The sequence below is a fragment of the Chrysochloris asiatica genome, unplaced genomic scaffold (genome assembly GCF_000296735.1).
Source record: "Chrysochloris asiatica unplaced genomic scaffold, ChrAsi1.0 scaffold00003, whole genome shotgun sequence".
In the NCBI taxonomy this organism is placed as follows: domain Eukaryota; kingdom Metazoa; phylum Chordata; class Mammalia; order Afrosoricida; family Chrysochloridae; genus Chrysochloris; species Chrysochloris asiatica.
Window position 1 is genome coordinate 36149477 of NW_006408521.1, and position 21704 is coordinate 36171180.

Genomic DNA, 21704 nt, shown 5'->3' on the forward strand with positions numbered 1-21704 from the left:
TTGGTCTTTCCCTTTTTTCTTTTCTTTTTTTAATGAGCTTCTGTTTTCTTCCTATATGATGTTCTTTATGTCATCCCACAACTCTTCGGGTCTTTGTTCTTAGTGTCTAATGCATTAAATCTGTTTTTGAGATGGTCTCAAAATTCAGGTGGGATATGTTTTATATATTCTGTTCAAGGTTATATTTTGGCTCTTGTGGACTTATTTTCATTTTCTTCAGCTTCAGTCTGAACTGTCATATGAGCAATTGATGATCTGTTCCACAGTCTGTTCATGGCCTTGTTTTGGCTGATGACTTGTCTCTTCACACAAATGTAGTCAATCAGCTTTCTGTGTATTCCATCTGTTGAGGCCCTTTTTAAATAGTCATCTTTTATGTTGTTTGTAAAAGGTACTTGCAACGAAAAGTCATTGATCCTGGAAAATTCTGTCATGTGCTATTTGGCATCCTTTCTAACACTAAAGTTATATTTTTCAACTACTAGTCCTCACCACTGGACCAATAAAAAACATTCTTATCAATGGAGAAAATACTGAAGTTGTCAAGTACTTCATTCTTCTTGGATCAAATATCAACACTCATGGAAGCAGCAGTCAAGAGATCAGACAATGTATTGCATTTGGCAAATCTGCTACACAAGACATTTTTAAAGTGTTGAAGTACAAAGATGCCAGCTTGAGGACTAAGGTGTGCCTGACCGAAGTCATGGTATTTTCAATAACCTCATATGCAACCTCAACGAAAACTGGACAGTAAATAAGGAAGACCATAGAAGAATGGATGTCTTTGAGTTATGGTGTTGGAGGCAAATATTGAAAGTGCCATGGGCTGCCAAAAGACCCAATATATCCGTTTTGGAAGAAGTGCAGCCAGAGTTCTCCTTAGAGGTCAAGATGGCCACACTTTGTCTCTCATACTTTGGATATATCGTTAGGAGGGAGCAGTCGCTGGAGAAGGATATCATGTTTGGTAAGGTGGAGGGTCAGAGAAAAAAAGGAAGGCCCCCAATGAGATGGATTGGTCAAGTGGCAGCATTGATGGACTCAATCATGGCAACAATAGTGAGTTTGGCCCAGGATCGGGCAGTGTTTCGTTCTGCTGTGCATAAGGTCACTATCAGCCGGTACCGACTCGATGGCACCTAACAACAAAGTCCTTCCTTTTGGTTTTCACCCTTTCAGTAAGTATCAAAGTATTTCAATCTTCAGTAAGTATCAAAGCATCTTGATTGCATGTTTGATCAATTTCATGCCAAATAACTTGGTTGTTGTTGTTGTTGTTGTTGTTCTTGTTAAGTGCCGTCGAGTTGGTTCCAACCCATAGCAACCCTGTACGTAGGATCTTCAATTTCTTCATCACTGGCTTTAGTGGTTGGTGCATTAATTTGTGGTATTAATTGGTCTTCCTTGTAGGCATACGGATGTTATCCTATCAAAGATAGCATTGTGCTTCTAGACAGATCTTGAAATGTTCTTTTTATGATGAATGTGATGCTATTCCTCTCAATTTTGTCATTCCCAGGGTAATAAACCATATGAGTGTCTGATTCAAAATGGCCAATATCAGTCCATTTCAGTAAATCCTAGGAATCTTGGTGTGGCGCTGTAGGTTAATGTGCTGGATGCAAAGTCGATTTGAACTGCAAGGTCAGCTGTTCAAGCTCATCAAGCTGCTCCTCAGAAAACTTATACAGAGTTGCTATGGGTTTCAACTGACCTGATGGCACTTAACAACAACAACAACAACAACATTGCCTAGGATATCGATCTTTGTGCATTCCATATCATTTTGGACAACTTCCAGTTCACCTAGAGTCATACATTCCATGTTCTGAATATTAATGGATGTTACAGCTGTTTCTCCTCATTGTGAGTTTTACCCCATCAGCAAACGAAGGTCCCCAAAGCTTTAGTCCATTCACCTCATCTCGGTCAACTCTAAGGAGCCAGCTCTTTCCTAGTCATATTTTGAGTGTCTTCAACCTGAGGAGCTCATCTTCTGGCACTATATCTGCCAATATTCTGGTGCCAATATTCTGTTGTTATTTATGTTTTCCTATTCTGCTACTATGTCTGACAGTGTTCTACTCCTAATCATAAGGTGTTCAATGGCTAACCGTTTAGAAGTAGTCTGTCTTTCCTTCTTACAGGTCTTTCTTAGTCTGGAAGCTCCACTGAAACCTGTCCCTCAGGAGTGACCCTGCTGATATTTAAAATACTGGTGGCATAGCTTCTAATATCACAGCCACACACAAGCCACACAAACTGGCAGATGAGTGGTAGTTTTTCTATAGAGTATTGTTTGTATGAACTGGTTCTTTCTAACAGAAAGCAGCTAAACTGCAAATGAATCCTATGTAAAATTTATGGAAGAGGAAGACCATGACCAATGCTTTTAAGACTTAGATTAAACAGGTTTATGTTTCCCTTTATGGTATATTCTAAGTTAAAACAGCAGAACATTCTCAAAACAGTATTACATAAAACAAAGCATTACATACACACACATCTATGAAAGTAGCTACATAATTTAACTTATGTTAACCCATCTTAAAGTTACCGAGAATTTTCTGAAGAAACATTTGTTTCTTAAAACAGGCCAGGAATTATTGCCTGTTCTGAATACCAATTCTCCTTGTGGGATTTTTGATGATTCCACCACAAATGGGCACCACAATCTGAGGTAGAAAAATTTACCAGTGAAGCAAAGCATTGGTTTTCTCAGCAAGAGGTTCAAGATCTCCAGTGTATGCACAAATGACTCCAAGCTAAGAAAAACAGAATTACTTCCCTTAGAATTCACAAATGGATTCCCAATATCAGAATCCCCACCAAAATTATCCACTAGAGAGCAGACACAAACTATAAGCAGAATAAACAGAAACAGAATTTCAGATGGAAAGAAACATATAAATAAGACTTAAGACTTTATAAGGAGTCATGAGAAACCTCTAAACACGGTTTGAAATTTGAGTGCTTACCTTGCAGATTTCTGCTGGGGTCTTAGGAGTATGGTGAGGCTTAAGTGCCCCAATTTTTTGGTGGCTTATCGATCCATGGGTCCTTGGAGATGCTGTCAGGAAAGAGACTTTAAATCCTGCCAATCACTATGCTATTTGACAAAGGTGAGACTAGAAACCCCATCTTTAAAGACGCAAATATTATATAGACTATTATTAGTGTTAAACAGGAGTAAACACAAGACAAAGACCAACATAGATCACCCAGGCAGCATGAAGCCTTTCCAAAGTTCTATTTCCACGTGGTGACCTTTTTTTTTTTTTTTTTTTTTTTTCAAAAGGGATCATCAATTTTATTAGATTGAAAAAAACATCAAACCAGCAGGAACTAAGGGGAAAGACAAACGGGTTGGGTAAAGAAATATCAGAGATGATAGAGAGAAGCAGAGAGAGGAGGGGGAATGTTGAGAGACCCAGGACAGAATAGTATAGAGGTTTCTTGAAAGCTTGAGCTGTAGCATAGATACGGTATGTCTGTAACAGGGTCCCTGTATAAGGCTGGGCGATGGGTTACTGGGCAGACTTCCCGAACAGGGACTTTTGGAGGCCGACCCTGGGGGGAACCATTCCTTGAATGTTGCATCATCACTAAATGTGATGAAGGTATGTGAGCAGTGGGACAGTGGGGATGACCGGTCCAGTCCCAGCATGGAGAGTCAATGCAGAAGCCGTGGGAGCAGGATTAAGTCTTCCATATCGACGTTCTCTCCCTTAGGACCTGGTTCCCCAGCAAGTGTCACTGTCATGGAATGGTAGGTGATTATGGGCCCAGGGCACGTCCTTGTGAACCTGTTTCTTTTTGTCAGCCTCAAGCCGCTCATATGTCTCCAGTGAACGTAGGCTGAGCTCCTCTGTGATTTTGGCCTCCCTAAGCAGTTCCTCTTGAGGAGCTCTGGTAGTGTAGTGGTTACGAATCGGGCTGCTAATCTCACGGTCAGCAGTTCGAAACTACCAGCTGTTCCGAGGGAGACAGATGAGGCTTTCTGCTCCCGTAAGGATTTACAGCCCCGGAAACCCTGTACAGAGTGGCTATGACTCCACGGCACATAACAACAACAACAACAAAGCAGTTCCTCTTGAGTCAGCGGTCGCTCATAGTGGGGCCCCTTTGGCCACCGGGACTGGCCCTGTCTTTCCTATACCCGGGGAAATGTTTGTCGTGTATGCTCAGCTGTAGACTGACGCATGGACTTCCGATTGTGAGAGCCAACATCCTGTAGTTCTAGTGCAACTGTGCTTTTTCTTCTCGGGTCTTCTGAGAGCTACCAGCTGCGGTGCTGAGCTTTAGAGGTCTCAGACTCTGGAGAAACTCCTTATAGGCCTTGGTGACTATTCGGCGTTTCCTTCTTGGCTTTTCTGTTTCTCCATCACTGGATGGTTCATCCCCTTCATCGATATTAAAGTCAGAGTCTACCTCATCCTCTATGTGTGACTTCATCATCTCCTGATTCCTCTATGAAACCCCCATAAGCCGTCTGGCAGAATTCATCTTCCTCCTCGGCTTCCAGGAGCCCAGAAAGCCAGTTCCCGGTGGTATTCTGGGGGTCCCCGGCCCCCAGACAATCTCATGCTAGCCACCGAATTGTGCCGCCGCCATGGTCCCCTCACCCAGCATCTCCACGTGGTGACCTTTTATAGGGCGCAGAAAACAAAGGAGTCTCCTCCCGTCACCATGCAGCCTGGCATCACATAAACACTCAGACCCTATGGTAAGCAGGGAGGGAAACATTGCAGATACAACAACTTACAGTCTCTGATACTTTCAGAATATAATATCACAACTAGGTTACCATTAAGGGATGTGTCCAGTAATGCTTCTACAAAGACTAGCTTTGGGAAGTGCCCCCAAACCCACTTTTAAATTATATTGTTTCTTACTCCGGCAGTTTACCTGTTAGAAGTGCATAAGGCACTCAACAAAAAATGACATCAGACCCCTTAAACCTGGGCACAAGATGGAAGTAAGCTCTGCTTGGTTATAGTTTTCACAGGCAAAAAAATCCTTCGGATTTCTTGCCCTGCAACAAGATTAGTAAGGTTTTAAATAAAAGAGCAAGTAGTTCGGGGTAACTGTTTTAATGCCACAAGACATTCAACAGGTATCCTGTGGTCACCATTAAGCCACGAAAAGTATAGATGAGAACCTCTATCACTGTTTGCTCCCCAATCTGATGCAGCTCTGTGCTGATATTGTTGTTGTTGTTGTTGTTAAGTGCCATCGAGTCAGTTCCGACCCATAGCGACCCTGTACAGGGTTTCCGAGGGTGTAAATCTTTACGGGAGTAGAAAGCCTCATCTTTCTCCCGCGGAGCGGCTGGTAGTTTTGAACCGCTGACCTTAAGGTTCGCAGCCCGATTCGTAATCACTAAGCTACTGATATTAAAACAACATAAACAAAATCATGATGGTTCAACAACATGATGTATGTAATTTGTATTACTGAATTGTACATGTAAAAATGACAAAAGTGGCAGATGTTTTGGTATATAGATTTTATCACAATTAAAATAAATAATTGAAATCAGCTGCTTTAGTATTAGTGTCGACTTAGAAATTTTTTTGTGCTAAGCTATTTAGAGCAAGGAAAGGAAACATGCAAGAACACAGAGGTCTGGAGGGAAACAGCATGTCCTCATGGGAAAGCAGAAACAAATAAAGTCAAGGGAAATGATGAAAGAAAGTTACAATGATTAGTAATGGTGAGTAACCAATGCAAGAGGGTAGATTCTTTGCTTCTCAGCCACAGCTGGGACATCAGTCACCTTGTAGCTTTTCCCAAATGCATGACAAGCAGCAATGGCACCTGTCCTCAGCCACCAAAATGATGTATGATCTAATTTCAACCTTAAAATAGGAGCTTTCTCCAGAGCAAAAAGAGTAAACAAGTCACAGTAGCTAGATACATCTTTTCTTGGCTTCTTGGCTGGCCATTGAGCTGGGAGTGGGATGGGGAGAACATGTTGCTAATTGACTTTGCAATGGTCAAAATATTAAATGACAGAGAGACATGAACAACTTCTTTTCCTTCCTTTCTTCCCTACTCCCTCTAGTCTTCCATCCCTTTTTCTTTCATTTCTCCTTCCTTCTCCCTTATGTGTATTTAATAAAAATCCATTTCAGAAGGGATTGAAATAAAGTTCTACACTCTTGTGATAGACTACAAATTTGGTTATTGACTTCTTTACAGTGAGTAGAATGAGGAAAAATTGTGAACATTGTGTAATTCCCAGTAGGTTGATGTACTATGAAAACAAGTTTCAATCTGCCCCCAAACAGCTGCAGTATGGGCCTAAAGAGTGACACCTTCCAGGTGGTCTGAGACCAGCATGATAAGGTAGAAGCAGAGCTGGAAGTAGTTGGGAAAATGTAGCAGTAGTCAGTCTGCTATATATGAAATAAAGAGATAAAATGCAGTTGATTTTGAGTCCATGTTTAGAACCAAGCAGGAATCCATATGTCACAATCTGCTGAAACCACAAGCTCCCAAACAGACTCCCCAAGCACATACTGAAGACTATCACATAGAAAGAATAGAGGCAGGCTAGGAGAACAACCCCCAGCCTTAAATACATCATAAAAATATGTGTCATAGACTGAGACTAATAACTATCTCGTCTACAATAGAGAAAAATAAAGAGCAGATTAATTAAGAGTACTTCTATCTGTAACAGAATGATGGCCCATGTTAATTAAGTCATTGTTGTGGTTGTAGAGTCATGTCACTGAATCAGTTCCAAGTCATAATGACCCTATATACGAGGAAGAGCTTTTGAATTTGAACCTTTGACCTTGTAGTTCAAACTGACCTTGTGATCTAGTGCATTATCCCACAGTGCCACACCAGGATGCGTTAGTGGTTATTAAAATATGTTTGTATTTACACATTTCCGTTGTGACTTTATGCATTTTTACTATTTCACACCAAAACTTCTATAATTAAGCCTGAATATATGAAAAATGAGTTAATTTTTTTCCCCATAGAAGATTAAGTAGACTCCTAGAGTGTTCTTCTTTCCTATAATTCATCTTCTTACTGACTATTCTTATGGGCCATAAGCACTGGATCGAGTTTGATCCTTAGCTTCATGATTTTGTGACTTCATAGTAAGAATGATCTGGATTATATGTCAAGTAATAAAAAGTGCCGAAGGTAAGTCAAATTGTCCTACTTTATTTGCAAAAGCAAAGTATATGTAATGGAATACAGTTTGCTTCTTTTCCATACCTTTATTGAGTAAATGTTAAACTAACATTTTTAGCAGCCCTGCCAATTTATATTTTCATGCACAGTTTGTTGTCTTGTTCATGTATCTTTATAATAAAGAATACAACAGTACTTGTCTGCTATTTTTCTTAGGAACTTAATCAGTGTATCTATTATCTCTTACACAGTCACTATGTCTTCCATTCCCTTCCAAGGAAACATATTTAAGTGTTGTTGTTGTTGTTAAGTGCTGTCGAGTCAATTCCAACCCATAGCGACCCTAGGGTTTCCGAGGAGCAGCTGGTGAGCTTGAACCACAGACCTTGCAGTTCAAACAACTTTGCAGTCTGGCGCCTTAACCCACAGTGCCACATTTGTTAACAGTAGTCAAAATGCAATGGTGCACAGAGATCTTGGTACTCAAAGGTCTTCATTTCATAGGAGCCTGTAGACTGTCTCTTCTTCAAGCTTTCCCCTTGCATTGCTGGTGCATGTTCTGCAAGTAAAGTGTCTCATCTGCCTTTGTTCCCTCCATGGTAATACAGACTATGTAGTACTCATGATTGAATTTAATGCTCTGGTACAAGTACAAGGAATAACGTCATCAATGCTGTGCTGGCATTTAATTCCACCGTCTGCCTCAAAGTCACACTCTCCTTCATTGAGCCACAACTAACAGAACCCACCTCTGTGATTTCTACAAAAATGCAATACCTAAATATTTTGGGGAAATCCCTGAAAGACCCAGTCTCACTCCTCTGCACAGAAACAGGCAATGGACTAAACAAAGTATATATGCGTTTAAACGTATGTGTCTCTTTATAGTTTCTGGTATTCTCATTTTGTAAGAGAATGGTATAAAGAGTGGGAAAAAAAAACGAACTCAGAAATGTGTTTTTATTCATGCCTGTTTCTTCTTATCCCTTTGTCCTGCCAGCATGACATTCATCAAGCTAAAGCCCCAGGTTATAACTCAGCTTCCTTGCTTCCATCTCCTTCATGAATGTTTCAGTATTTACACTTCTGCTTAATAAAGTAATATGAATAGCTCTATGCTTTGATAGATAGCAAACCTTAGCCATTGACATGTTTATTTTACTCTCTAATTTTTGGTTATATTATAGCTCAAGTTCGTTGCACTGTTGAGATCTTTATTGAGTGTGCTCACTTTTCAAATATCCATCTTCTAAGATCATATTGTCAGGGTAAGAGAATTTATCCAGAGGATAGAGTTATTTGATTAGTTGGGTTTCAAATGCTGCAGCTTGCCAGGTTAGTTCCTTTTGGCATTGTTTTCTCTCCTGCAGGCACTCTAGGTAAGTTCACCAGGACTTGAGAAAGAATTCTGACAAGGTGGACATAGTTAGAGGTAGGGGTGGGGATGCGGAGAAGAGAGAGATGAGGCTCACCTGGTAAAATGGAGCATCTTTAGGACACTCCTAAGATCCTCATTTCTCTAAGCTGCTCTTTCATTTTTAATCATTACTCTCTATCATTATTGGTAGCAGAGTGGGTACGAGTCAGGCTGCTAACTTCAAGGTCAGCAGTTCGAAACTACCAGTGGTTCTCTGGGAGAAAAATGAGGCTTTCTGCTCTCATAAAGATTTACAGCTTTGGAACCCCTATACAAGGTTGCTATGAGTTGGAACCGACTCCACGGCACACTACCACCACCACTCTCTAGTTAAGAAAACAGGACCCATGTCTACAGATAAATCCAAGCATGCATCACACATAATTTATCTAAACTCTGATCTGAACACCAGAACAAAAGTCAATGAATCTATAGACTATATAAAGATAAATGAAATATATATTTATATATATATATAGAGAGAGAGACAGAGAGAGAAGGAGAGAGACAGAGAGAGAAGGAGAGAGACAGAGAGAGAACGTGCTGGTGTATTGCTGCAGGATAATGCATTGGACTGAAAGATTGGTGGTTCAAACACAAGTGTTACTCCTTGGAAACCCTTTACAGGGTTGCTATGAGTTGGAACTGACGACAATCCTGGTGTAGTGCTACAAGATAATGCAAAGGACTGCAAGGTAAGTTTGAACTGCAAGGCTGGTGGTTCAAACCATCAAATTGCTTCTCAGAAACCCTATAGAAGGTTGCTATGAGTCAGAAATGACTCAATAATACTTAACAACAACAATATACATATATATGTTCACATACTTTTAACAGCCAATGCAAACTATGGTTCAATAATAAGTTTTAGGGGAACTCAGGACTCAGGACCAAAGTTCAGGGTACACCAAAGTCAATTGGCATAGCATAGTCTACAAAGACAGTGTTCTACATCCTACTTTGGAGAGTATCATCTGAAGTGTTAAGATTCATGAGCAGTCATTGAAAGCACAAATATTGGTTTCTCCCAGTTCTAAGAGAATAAGAATAAAGAAAATCAAAGACACATGGAACAATTAATCTCAACCTTCATGACCCTGAGACTGGAAGAACTAGATGGTACCAGGCCACCAGTGCTGACAGCTCCTAAAGGAATCACAGTAGAACGTTTTGGATAGAATGGGAACAGATTTGAAATAAAACTCTGTCATATGAAAGATGAAGCTTGTTGACCTGACAGAGACTGGTGTCCCTTAGTCACACTTTGGACCTGGAACTGAGCTCACCCTGACGGCTCAATTTCCAACCAAAGCATAGATTGTCTATAAAGTGAACAATAATACCAGGGAGATATGCACTCCTTAGAATAATAACCCGTCTGTGATGAAAAGGGCAGCATTTGCACCAGGACAAATTTCAAAACATAGGAAGGGTTAGAAAAGAAGGAAAACTATAAATGGGAAACACAGGGAAGAAATGAAATAAATAAGTGCTGGTACATTATGGAATTGTAATCAATTACATGAAACAAAATGTGTACGAATTGTTAAATGGAAAACTGATTTGCTCCATAAACTTTTATCCAATTCACAACAGAAAGTTAAAAAAACAAAAACCTAAAAACAACAATTTTAGATGTACAATGAAAACAGAGATGCCTACATGCCTAGAAAATTGGTCTCCATAGTCACCAAGGTCATCACCAACAGGTAAAACCACTGAGTTTTTAATAGTGTTTATATTTGCATGTGATTTGTATATTTTTACCTTTATGTTTAAATGAGGATGACCAGTTTCTGGTGAAGGACATTATGCTTGGACATCCAGTCCAGAGAAAATGACCCTCAATGAGATGGATTGACACAATGGGAGCAACAATGAACTCAAGGATAACATTTGTGAGGATGTTACAAGTAGGGGCAGTGTTCCATTCTGTTGTGCATAAGTTGCTATGAGTTGTAACTAACTAGATGAAACCTAAGAACAGCTAGTAGTGAGAGAATGGAGAGGTACACAAAGATAGACACTAAGAAGGGGATAAAGAAAAATGCAACAGAAAAAGGGCAAGAGGTGGAAAAATCTAGACACAAATGTGTACAGCTGTGGATACCTCCCTCAGTTTTTCTTTCTATTCCTATCTCACCAGTGACACTGACTGAAAGCACTTTGAATAGATACAGAATGTAGTGTGAATCCCAGCTCTGTAATATACCAGCTGTGTGTCCTTAGGCAATTTATTTAAACTTCTTTGAGCCTCCCTCTCTTATTTTATAAAATGAGCTCCCTAGCAGGGTTATTGTAAGAATAAATGTAAAATTCCTGGCATCAAACAATCAATAAACAGTTCCTGGTCCTCCCTTCATTCAGCGAATGTGCTGTGTGCCCGAAGGCACATGTTCTAAATGTAACTGTTCATAATTATCTCTCGGTGCTGGTAGTGGCAGGGAGAGGACAATGCTGACAATGGAGATTTATTAAAAGAAAATAGAAAACGTTCTTCATGGGCAATTGTTTTTCTGGAGCTGGAATAGAAAGCAGTATCCACATGGACTGTCTGCACTGGGCATTACTTTCAACAACTGACTGTTACACAGAAATCACTCACTTCTTGCCAACAACACACCTAGTGAAAGTGGTAAAATTCCGTACTCTATAGCAACTACCACTTTACTTTGTCTTACATTGACCTTCGGTTTGGCATTTTGCTTATGTTGAGTTTACTTTGTCCACAGATGTTCACACAGAAACACACACACACACACACACACACACACACACACACACACACACAGAGGATCTGATAAACAAAGTTAAGGGTTAGCATTCCAGTTTAACATAGCTAATTCTCTCCAGGTATGACAGGTTTAATGCAGCAGCCCAATTTACTCAGTGGGAATTGACCCCACACAGTTATACTCTAACATCATCTCTACCTGGTTTAGGAATTTTATTTACTGTAGGTTATTTTCCTGTGAATATTTGACTCCAACTATTGTTAATTGAATGATCATTTTTAGATCTTGAACCTGTGAAATGACATTTGACCTAAGAATATGGGGCTCTGAAAGAGTGAAGCTGCTTGTTACATTCTTTTACAGGGAATCAACATCAGTTCAACAGTTCATGAATTGAAATCCTACTGTGTGTTAAGGTCTGAAACCCTTCACTGGATTGCTAGTAGTTGATGACTATAGTCACAATACAGCTTTTCATCTCTGTGAAGCTGTCATTCTATTACCAAATACATACCCAGGGATCAGGTGTCATTGGGAACCAGGGAGGCTTTGTGTTTTACTATTTATCCAGAGAGACGGGAAGCACTAGCTGGAAATGATCTGGGTAGCCATGCTGGAAACAGTGTAGGCACATATCCTTTCCCTGTCTGTGATTTCTCTGAACTGAGGCATGTGGTATACCCGCTATGCCCTCAGATAATTGGGCTTTGAAAAGAACACATGACTCTGTCTTGTGCTTATTGACCTTTCCAGCTCTGTGAAGGAAAGGAGTCCCTTAAGAGGGAGGAAAATCTCCAATACTTCTGTAGTATGGTTGTTGTTGTTGTTGTTAGGTGCCATTGAATCGGTACCGACTCATAGCAACCTTATGCACAGCAGAATGAAACACTGGCAGGTAAGGTGGACGGTCAGAGAAGTATGATTATCACCTTAATAATCAGTCTATTTTGGAGAATTTGCAATAGCACTCCCTAAAGAGTCCTGGTGTGGCACTGTGGGCTAATTAGCGTCAGACTGCAAAGTCATTTGACCTGCAAGGTGGGTGCTTCTTGGAAACCCTTTACAGGGTTGCTATGGGTCAGAATCGACTTGACGGCACTTAGCAATAACAAGAACAAAGATGAACTATTTCTAAAAGTTATTGATGATATTCAACTTCTGTATTCTTTGTACTGTCGTTTTCCCGGGGATTCGTTCTGAATGGGGTCTCAGGGACCACAGCATATATATAAATATACACGTGACTATGTTTGTTGCCAAGGTTATCATTAACTGCGCCCATAAAGAGGTGTGAGAATGGGATGACAGGTGTTGCCCCCAGTGAATTTCTGCTATCATTTTTAAGATACTTAAATAATGCTGTAATTAAGGGTGGTAGATACAATTTTCTTCTGGTAAAGAAATAAAGCTATCCAGTTCATTATTTACCAAAAACAATGATCTGATTATTTATTCCCATTGCCATGGCCTAGGGAAAATCACTACTTGAGGTACTGAGTTTGTAAGAACCCAACAACGTCCTACATTTCTGCTTTATAATGGTTTACATTTCATGGTTTCTTCACTTCCCCATCCTTTTCTTCTTTTCATCCTCCTTCTCCTTTGCTTAGTTCTATGACCAGAAGGAATGTTGTTGTTAAGTATCGTCAAGTCACTTCCAACTCACAGTGACCGTGTATAGGGTTTTCAAGGCTGGCAGGAGGAAAATATGGGGTTCAGTGTATGGTGGTGACTAAGTGTGCTATAGAAGGTTGGAGCTAGAATTCAAATGATATTCACAGTCGTTAACATTAGAAGAATATATCCTAACTTAGGTTTTATTGTTAGCTGCCATGCATATTGTTAGTTGGCTCCTACTCATGGTGACCCCATGCACAAGGGAACAAGATACAACCTGGTCCCAAGCCATCCCCACTATAGGTTTTGAATCAGATCATTGTGATCTATAGTGTGCTTTCATTGGCTGATCGTAAATCACTGGCTTGTTTTATATGCTGAGGTCTGACATTCTAGTGATAAATAATATATGTTGAGCCACATAGTATTCTAAGTGAGTCTACAAACATACCTATTGTAGATTTATAACAACCCAGGAGGTAGGTGTTATTTCAATGCCTTTATTAAAAATGAAGCAAGCAAGATAATGAGAAGTTATCCAGCTTGACCAAAGTCATACTGTGAAAGGAACAGCCAGAATAGGAACTCTGCAATCTGACTGTAGAGCTATACAATGTCTCCCATGTGTTCTGATTTAGCAATATACCTCTGGCTAAAAGAGATCTGGGAGGCAACATTAAGATGAGAGAAACTAAAAGGCTATTGTCACAATTTAGATAAAAGAAAATGAAGATGTAAACAACTGCTTTGAAGATGGAGAGAAATTACACTCAATAGGAGGCAGTAACTGTGTCTTCAACTGCATTTTCTCTCCTGCCTATCATATAAATATTGGTCATGTTTATGGTGGACTTCATAAATCACATGTTCACCAACTTCCCAATGACACTACTTTCTTTATCTTTAACGCTGTTGAAGAATTTTTATGTCCTGAAATAAAACCATTCCTTCCATATTCAGCTAGCCTGCTGGGGATCTCATTCTTAGGTAAAATGGATTCTTCCATCTCTGAGATGACAAACTAAACTATACCCTACTGTATGAACATATTTACAAATTGCTTAATAATTTATGTGGAATGATTTTCCTACTGATTTCTTCCCCCTACACACATACAGTACCACATCCTCATATCTTGACTTTCCCCAAACTTCTTCTGTTTGTATTGGCCTTGGGGCATGAGCAGCCCAGCCCAGGCATAGCTATTCTAGCTGTGAGGATCCTGTTTACATTATGACTTCATTTGGTGCTGCAATATAATGTGTACACACCAATTTTCAATTTCTAGAGCAATGTTATTTTGTGTCCAACCTTAGTGTGACTGTTAAAAGCACTCATGATTCAGAAACCAAATTATATTTTCCTGCTCTGTTTATTCAAAAAAGGAAATGCAAATAGGAATGGCTCTGCATTGCACACATTTTCACATACACCCATTATTAACCGCTCTGCCCCTTCCTCTGGAGTCCTGGTGTGGCACTGTAGGTTAATGCGCCAGACTGCAAAGGTGTCTGAACTGCAAGGTCTGTGGTTCAAGCTCACCAGCTGCTCCTTGGAAACTCTATACAGGGTTCCTATGGGTTGGAATTGACTTGATGGCACTTAACAACAAGTCCCTTCATTGAAAAACAAAAATAATAAGTTCTTCTATTTTAATTACTGTGGAACTTATCATGAAAAGAAAGTACTCACGAATCCATTTGACAAATTCCTTTTTAAAAAGAATTGGTAGTTAATAAAATTTACAGAACAAAATTAGCTGTTTTCTAGAAGGGAGTTGGAGTTTGTGCTTTGACATAAATTTCCAATTCAAACTTGTCAATTTAGATGACAAAAATGACTAGAATACAAACTCAATCATTTGGAATAGCTGAAATGACTAGCAACTTAATTTGAGGACAGCTTCATTTATAAGGTGTGTATAAAAGCCACAGCTAAAATTTTAATTCACAAGGTATTACCAGACAAGAGAGAGTCTGTCCTGAGTAAGCTAACTGTGAAGGTCTGTCATTAGCAAATTCATTGTTGGAACATAATTTTGTGTGGCAAGACTGAATGCAAACAACTGATTCCCGGAAGTAAGATAAGTTCTCTTTAATACTTGTCAATAATTTATTAAATATTTTCCTCACACCTTTTTGTTTTCTCTCCACATTTTAGAAGTTGGTTCACATTTGATCCTTTCATGACTCCATAAGGAAAAAGGAAGGCATGATTATGACCTTCTTTCAGAAGTAAGCAAAGTGAAGTTAAAACTGCTTTCTGACTAGTCCTAGGTGTGAATGAGGAACACAGTGTGACCACAAACCCAGAGACACAGGTGCTTTTCAAATGCCTCATATGAGGAAGCTACCGACCTGAATTGCAACATTTTAAAGTCTCTAAAATAAAAAATAGCAGTATAATTTTACTTTTTTCCTCATTTTTGAAAGAGAAAAAGATGATGAGGATTCAAAAAGTTCATGCAAAAATTCCATTATTTTCCCACAAACATTTTGCAACCCCCTCATATGTGATGATGTGTCCAGAGGGGAAAGAATTACATGGACTAAATCCACCTTGTTAACTTCAAATTAAGGAGCTCTGGTAGTGTAGTGATTATGAATCGGGCTGCTAATCTCATGGTCAGCAGTTTGAAACTACCAGTTGTTCCACGAGAGAAAGATGAGGCTCTCTGCTCCCATAAAGATTTACAGCCTCGGAAACCCTGTACAGGATTGCTGTGAGTCAGAACTGACTCCACGGCACATCACCACCACCACCACCACCACCACCACCACCACCACCTTCAAATTACAGTGCATAAAGCTTAAGTGCGGTGTTTAGGTAGTACCTGGGACAGAGAAAAGGGGTAGCCCTTTCTGAAGATTTGGCCTGAGCTTGACTGCAATGTGAAAGTTGCAGTTTCTGTATTACTTAACTGATTCCATTGAAAAGAAATATAGATGATAAATAAAAGAATCGATAAGATAGGTGACAGGCAGCTAGACAGATACAAACATTCATATGTGTTGGGGTTTGCCCTCGACATAGTTGTCACGAGTGTTTGGTTCATGAGGAGGGGAGATCCAGGGGCGATAGGGATAGCGAAAGAATACACAGACAAACAGAAGAAGGGAGACAATGAGTCACCCCAAAGCCAGGGTGGATACATCACTGGTGGGCAGGCTTGGGACTACAGGCATCATAGCCTCTGCAGGCAGCACCTCACTGTCCTGCAATCTTTACTGCATGCCTTCCAACCCGTAATGCACTGCTATCTTTACTCCATGCCTTCCAACCAGTAATGCACACCTGGGGAGGCCCGGGCCTCTGCTTTATTTAGGGGAGGAGCTTCACACCTAGCTGGGAGGGACTTAGGCAAAGTACAGCTAACATCAGTACTTTTCCAGACATTCAGATAACTTTACATCATACTTCGCTGGTTCGAATCCCAGGCCAGCAACTTGGATTCTCAGGCCCAATTAACATATCTATAGCCCCTGAGGTCAGTTGGGGGAAGGTGAGAGTTCTTCAGGAGACGCCCAGGTGAATGGGCTGCACCTGGAAAAGGGATTAGGGAGGATGGGTTCTTTGTCTATAGAACAAAGAACCAAGAAGTAGCTAAGATATTTTTAGTTAATCCTTTTGGAGAAAGGCTTGACCTTGCAACCTTTAGTCTTAGGCTTTAGGAAAATACCACATTTATCTGTGGATTCTCAAAGGCTCCGTGTATTAATTTAATATATATAACTGAATATTAAAATGAAAGCAATTTGCCATTAACTGCCAGTGGCCTCATTTGTTACACTCGGCCCTAGAGGGCCTCGAACCTCTGACCAGTCTTACACGGTCCGCAACACATATGTACAGAGAAACATGCAATCGGTCTTCCACAACCTCATGTTCAACAATCACAGGGGCAACCAACCACAGATCTAAAACACCCAGGGGAAAACATACAATAAAACCTCCAGAATGCCAGCCTTGAATTTGCTGTACACCAATTACTAGACTGAATCCACATGGATGAAGTGATGTGTAGGCATACCCAGTAGTTGTTGTTGTTAAGGGCCGTCAAGTCGGTTCTGACTCATAGTGACCATGTGTAAGATTACCAAGGAGTGGATGATAAGTGTGAACCACCGACCTCGAGGCTCAAACCAACCTTTTTATCAAGCACATTAACCTGCAGTACCACATCCAGACTCTCCAACAATGCTGTTGTTGTTGTTAGGTGCCATCAAGTCGGTACTGACTCATAGCGACCCTATGCACAGCAGAATGAAACACTGCCCAATCCTGGGCCAACCTCACTACTGTTGCCACACTTGAGTCTATCGATGCTGCCACTTGGCCAATCCATTTCATTAAGGGTCTGCCTCTTTTTCTCTGACCCTCCACCTTACCAAACATGATATCCTTCTCCAGTGACTGGTCCCCCCTGACAATATGTCCTAAGTATGATGATGAAGTTTGGCCCTCTTGGTCTCCAAGGAGCACTCTGGCTGCACTTCTTCCAAAATGGATCTGTTGGTTCTTTTGGCAGCCCATGGCACTTTCAATATTCTCCCCCAACACCATAACTCAAAAGCATCAAATTCTTCTACAGTCTTCCTTATTCACTATCCAGCTTTTGCATGCATATGAGGTTATTGAAAATACCATGACTTGGGTCAGGCGCACCTTAGTCTTCAAGCTGGCATCTTTGCACTTCAACACTTTAAAAAGGTCTTATGCAGCAGATTTGCCTAATGCAATATGCCATTTGATTTCTTGACTGCTGCTTCCGAGAGTGTTGATAGTCGATCCAAGAAGAATGAAGTCCTTGACAAATTCAATCATTTCTCCTGCAATTTCACAGATCCTCTTTCTCTCTCCAGCATTCCTTGGTTAGAGCATGGTTCACCTCACATCTCATTCAACCGTGCTTTTTTTAAAAAATGAACTTTTTATGTGAATTGAGTGAAGGCTTACAGAGAATATCATCAGCTTTACATCCAACAAATCACACACTTCATTTCATCTCAGTGATTGCAGTGCTCTCCGTGTCACAGTTTTCCCACATCCTCTCTATGGTTCCTATTTCTGCCCCACCCTTCTTCCTCTGCCTTCTCAAATTGGTCCTGAGGTGAATGGTGTCCCTTTGATCTTGAATGACTAACCATTCCATGGTGAACAGTCCTTACTAGTACTGCTCTCTCCACTATTTACTGTTTGGCTGAAAATTGATCCATGAGGGTGAGTCCTGCTCCAGACCCAAAGGGTGATCAAGGGTCATAATCTCAAGTTCTGCAAGCCTTTTTCTGACCAGTCAACTTGGTCTTTATTTTTTTTTCAATAATTTTGAGTTTTGTCTTATTTTATGCAACCTTTGCTTCTGAGGAAGAAAAAAAAAAAAAGACTCCTGAAATACAATTGAGTGGTCAAAGCAATCTGTCAAATGCTATGAGGGAAAATGAAGTGCGTTTACATTGCATTCAGTATTATAAGTTACCGAGAGATGATTTTGTCTCTCATACTTTGGACATATTGTCAGGAAGGACCAGTTGCTGAAGAAGGATATCGTGTTTGGAAAGGTGGAGGGTCAGAGAAAAAGAGGCAGACCCCCAATGAGATGGATTGGCCAAGTAGCAGCATCAATGGGCTCAAGCGTGGTACCAGTAGTGAGATTGGTCCGGGATCGGACAGTGTTTCGTTCTGTTGTGCATAAGGTCGCTATGAGTCGGTACTGACTCAATGGCACCAAACCACAGTAACAACAAGAGATGATTTAAGGATCCCTGGTGGCACTGTGGGCAGTTCTTGGACTGCTAACCACAAGGTGGGCAGTTCAAATCCATCAGCCTCTCTGTGAGAGAAAAATGGGCTGTGTGTTCCCATAGAAATTTGCAGAGAAGTAGAATTGCTCTGAGTCAGAATCAACTCAGTGGTAATAGGTTTGGTTTTTTGACAGATTATTTCAAAGTATACAGAAGGATGTGCATAGTTTACATGCAACTACTACACCATGTTACATCAAGGTCTTAAGCTACATTTATATGTATAAAGTACATACTTTTTACATACTTCCTCCCTCCTGAACTGGCAAGATAAGATCATTGGAACCAAATGAATGATCTTTGGGATTTACACCCAAAGAATCCTCTCTCCTTCCTCTCTATGTAGACTTTTGTGTGGGGAGGAAAGTGGATTCATTGTCTGCATATAGCAAGTTATTTAGCTGATGGCTGTGTAAATCCAATGAAGTCTTTTAACAACCTGGATGAAATGAGGTTACTGGATTATGTTTATAGCCAATTATCATAGTTTTGGTTGAATACTTTCTCTTGCAACGTTATTTACAGTTAAAATAGTATATTTTAGTGTGGGGGCAGGAAAGGACTAGGGAAAAACTGAAACATATTCTTTTCTCTAGATCATGAAATACATGACTTCTTATTTCTGTGTGAGCATAAAGGAAAAACTTCCTTTGCAGAAACAGAAATATGATTGCCAAACATAAACACTTAGAACACATCTCATTATCCTCATTTTCTTTATTATTACTACCCCATTATGAGGAGTAAAATAATTGATGGGAAATAATGTGATTTAAAAAGAAGGAACACAAAGCTGTAAGTAAGCAGACCAGGGTTCTAATTGTAGTAACACTACTGGTGAGTCACAACCTCTCAGAACTGAATGTCCTTAATCTAGAAAGTGAAATAATCACTGTTATCCTGATGATCAAATGAGGAAATGTACACGATGTGCTTTCTAAAAGTAGAAATCAATAAGTATGAATTATACTGTACTGTTGAATAGGTTTTTCTACTGAAGTTCTTTGAAACCATAGTATAAAAAGATTTTTCTCTCTTCTATCAAAAAATTTCTTTAGAAAGTTATTATAGAAATTATTTCTGTTAACTAATCAGACATTTTTCTGCCTAACTAAAAATGTTCTATGAATATAAATGGGGTTTTCTAAAGGCAATAGGAAAGTCAATGGAACTTGGTTGAAAAGGCAGGATTAGATGAAGAAAATTGTGGCATCAGGATTGGAGGAAGAATCATTAACAACCTGTGATATGCAGATGATTACATCCTTGCTTGTTGAAAGTGTTACTGAAATACTTACTGATGAAGATCAAAGACAACAGCCTTATGTATGGGTTGCAACTCAATGTAAAGAAAACAAAAATCCTCTCCACTGGTCCAATAAACAACATCCATATGATGGCACTTAACAACCACAACAACATCATATGAACAGTGAAAAGATTGAAGTTGTCAAAGACTTCATTTTGCTAGGATCAACCATCAACACTCATGGAAGCAGCAGTCAAGAAATCAATGGACGTATTGCATTAGGCAAATATGCAGTACAAGACCTCTTTAAAGTGTTGAAGAACAAAGATGTCAGTTTGAGGATTAAAGTGGGCCTGACCCAAGCCATGATATTTTCAATCTCCTCATATGCTTGGGAAAGCTAGGTAATGAATAAGGAATACAGAAGAAGAATTGATGCATTTGAATTATGATGTTGGTGAACAACATTGATTAAACCATAGACTTTCAAAAGAATGAACAAAGATATTTTGGAAGAGGTACAGCCAGAATGCTCTTTCCCACAGAAGATGCTTGATACAGTGGCTCAAACATGCCAATGATAGTGAAGTTGATGGCAAGCAGGCAGTGTTTCATTCTATTGTACATAGGGTCACTTATGAGTTACAACTATTATTATTGTTACTCCTAACAACAACAACAACAATATCTAGGTTAGTCCCTTTGGAGAGTCAGGACTGCTATTACCTGGTTGCTATAAGTTCCTGAGGAATATTCAGAAAATAATCACTGCATGTACATTGTCTTATACCTGTGTGACACTTCATGACCTGACCATGGTACCTGTGGTGGATGTTTGCCACCGAGTCAGTTCTGACTTGTAGTGACCCTTTATAGGGTTTCCAAGACTATAAGTATTCAGGGGAGCAGAAAGACTCATCTTTCTTTGGAGGAGTGAGTGGTAGATTCGAACTGCAGACCTGTGGTTAGCACCCCAGCTCATAATCCACTACATTACCTGGGTTCTTTATAGTACCTGTTAGGGAATTATTTACTATGAGATCTGTCCATAGTCACAAAAATCTTAGGTGGAAAAGTGTTCAAACCTCAGGAGTCTGTAATTACAGCTCTGTGTTGGTAATCTCCACTCCTTGGACATTATCCCATTCATTTTCATGTCAAATCTACTCTTCTAATATCTAAGGAGCCCTGATAGCGACTGAGTTATGAGTTGGGCTGCTAACCACAGGGTCAGAAGTTTGAATGTATTGCCACTTTAGTAAAGACTCACAGACTTGGAAACCCTATAAGGGTCTCTATGAGTTGGAACTGACCCCAGGGCACATACCCACCACCACCATATGACTTATACGAGCCCTGGGGGTACAATGGTAAAAATCATTGATTCAAATGTTCAGTGGTTCACCAGATGGAGACCTGGTTGGGCAGCAGTGTGCCAAGTTCAGGTGACTCTTGGACCCATAGTCAGCGACATAGGCACAGAGGACTAGAGTGAAGAGTGAAGCATCCAGCTGATAGGAAGAGAAGGCACATGCATAAGTCTACCCACACTTGCAGATAATAACTACTTGACCTGGCTTCAATGGCTGGATGATCAGAGCTCAAACAGAAGAAGAAAGAAGAGGGAAAAAAGAATAATCTGATACAATTTGATAAACTTGACACGAACCTATGGAGGCAATAGCTCAAAAGAGTGAACAAATCTTCACAGTGAATGGGGGTGG

At 40.1% G+C, this 21704-nt stretch overlaps 1 pseudogene; it reads right to left on the reverse strand.

Moving 5' to 3' along the window:
- Positions 1-2837: 2837 nt before the first annotated feature.
- On the reverse strand, positions 2838-7886 carry LOC102837495 (annotated as a pseudogene).
- Positions 7887-21704: the final 13818 nt, after the last annotated feature.